This window comes from Harpegnathos saltator, unplaced genomic scaffold (genome assembly GCF_003227715.2).
Source record: "Harpegnathos saltator strain DR-91 unplaced genomic scaffold, Hsal_v8.6 scaffold242, whole genome shotgun sequence".
Taxonomy (NCBI): domain Eukaryota; kingdom Metazoa; phylum Arthropoda; class Insecta; order Hymenoptera; family Formicidae; genus Harpegnathos; species Harpegnathos saltator.
This window is the reverse complement of record NW_020230031.1, coordinates 1-2,500: the sequence shown is the minus strand read 5'-3', so window position 1 is coordinate 2,500 and position 2,500 is coordinate 1.

Below are 2,500 nucleotides of genomic sequence, written 5' to 3'. Positions count from 1 at the left end.
GTAAAAGGAAGCATCCAGCACGTATCGCCAAATATTGGCGAACCTGCTAGAGCAGGAGCGAGAAGACCGGGCTCCTCCTCCTAGTGAGGTTGAGCCGGACGGGGGAGACACTGAGTATAGGAAGGCGATCCAACATGCTATTGAGACGTTGCCAGTCCCCACACTGGGAGATTACAACGCGCCCTGTCTGCTGGAGATCTGCGAGTCTCTGTCTTCCAACCCAACAGAGACAGTAAGGGAGAAATTAGCCTTGTATATCAGAGGAATATTTCCGCCGAAAAAGAGACAAGGGAGGGGAGAATGTCAGGAAACCAAGAACCTGACAAGGCGGCAGCAACGAAGAGCAGATTATGCAAGGATACAGGACCTCTGGCGTAAAAACCGAGGAAAGTGCATACGCATGCTGCTAGATGATGTCTCAGAAGTTAAGGTACCCCCAAAGGAAGTTATGATTCCGTACTGGGGAGGAGGATAATGGTCGGTGGTAGCAGAGGACACTTCTCCGCCAGGCCATCCGTTTAGCATCACAGGCCAAGGTTAGTAGGGGGACTAGGGCGCCTATCGGGCATGGGCGAAATTAAGAAGAGCCTATGCCGGGCAGGCTGTTAGCACTTATGGGGCGGGCAGGGGACGTCGGTGCTGGTCACTGATGGTTATTACAGCAAAACAGCTCAGGAAAAATACCGCTCGTGGAGTAACTAGCGCCAGAATTGCTGAATTGTAATCATGTTGGTGCGGAAAGCCCCGACGACGGAGTCTGCTGGAGTAATCGGTCACCACAAGTGATTTCCCGAGGAGAGGTCGAAGGGGGCTCTGACGAACCCTGGAAGATTTTTGGACCGATTACAGTGTCTTCCGTAATGTCAATTAGATATCACTACGACAAGAGTCCTTAGTCCACTCGAATGATGCAGGAGCATGACATAGTTATGAGACCAGCGTCAGCGGGCATTCTAGATTTCTACCGATGGTAAATGAGATGCGGATAGCCGTTCTGTTCTGATGGATTATATGTTGGCTTAGAGTCCCATCATCACAGCAGCATAGAACCACTATTTGTGGCATCTTGATGGACATTGCTTAAGGCGTTTGATTCGTATCACATGTAACCATAAAGGGATACGCTTTGGGGGACGATGGGGAAAGTACAGCAAATACACTCCCATGAGTGAATCACATATGGAATGTTTCTGGACAGCAACCACGCGAGTTGGCTTGTGCGATACGATCGGACCTCGCATGACGGTTTACCAACCCAAGGAATGAGGGGTTGAAGCAGAGGGGAGGAATGTCCCATGTTCACCAGCATACTCTTAATTGAATTATGGACCAACTTACCAGGATTTTGGCCTGAAGGATACATCTAGGGGGCAGAGGAATTGGTGGTGACCCATAAACGCAGCGGCCTTCGCTGATGACCTGCTCTCGTGTATTGCGCACAACGCCGACGAGCCTGCCAGAAAATGCTAAATATAAGTACTAGCTTTTGAACAAATGTAGGGACTTAGTGGTGATGCTGGTCCAAATGCCTAACAGTGGCCTTAAGGAATGTGCCACATGAAAAAGAAAACGGTGATCGATAGGGAGGCAATATTTTCTGTGGGTGAGGGTAAGGCGCTACCAGCACTAAAGGCGACAGACGAATGGAAATAACTGCAGGAATCCCTATTACCCAGAGGGGCGTGATGGAGATCATAAAGCACAAGCATAGAAATTGGCAGATTCAGATCAGGCAGAACTGGACGAAAGCGCCCCTGAACCACCAGGCGACGTCCTGTTTGCGTGTTGCGAACAATGGGTCGTACCCAGTTTAATATCATGAGGTTAGAACTGGGAAAGTGTAAATATAAGATTATTGTTGCGCAAATGTGACACGCTGCTGAGACAAGGCGGGTAAGGGGTTGGTTGGCGCTACCGCAGAAATACACCGACGAAAATCCGGTTTGACCATAGTACTGCTATGAACTACGTTTTAGGAGGATACCGAAGTTACATTTTTAATTTTTAAGTTAATTTTGAATTGAAATTTGAATTTAAATGTTCATATCTCCGCTTTTCTGGAATTGGGAAAGTTCCCCGAAATTAGTTTTTATTTTTGAGTAGACATGGTGGGAATAGGGTTGATATAGGACTATAATCTGGAGGCCAAAAGCGCGTTCCTGTATCATGTGAGCCGTTTAGCGAGATTCGCCGAAGGGTGAGTACATTAGTTTAAGGTGTTTAAGTAATGGTTTTTCAATATGAATTAGGATTGGTGTATATTTAAGATGTGTCATAGGAGTGGCGCGCCGCTCGATGCAGGAGTGCAGTGGGTATGTGGAGTGCGAGATTTGACGGGTGAGCAGATAGGGTTGATACAGGACTATTATTGAGGCAAAAGCGCAGTTTGCTTGTATCTGCTAGCCATTTTGGAGAGTAAGCTGAAGGGTTACATTTTAAATTTTAAAGTTAATTTTAATTGAAAGATAAATGGTTCATATCTCCGCTTCTACTGGGAATT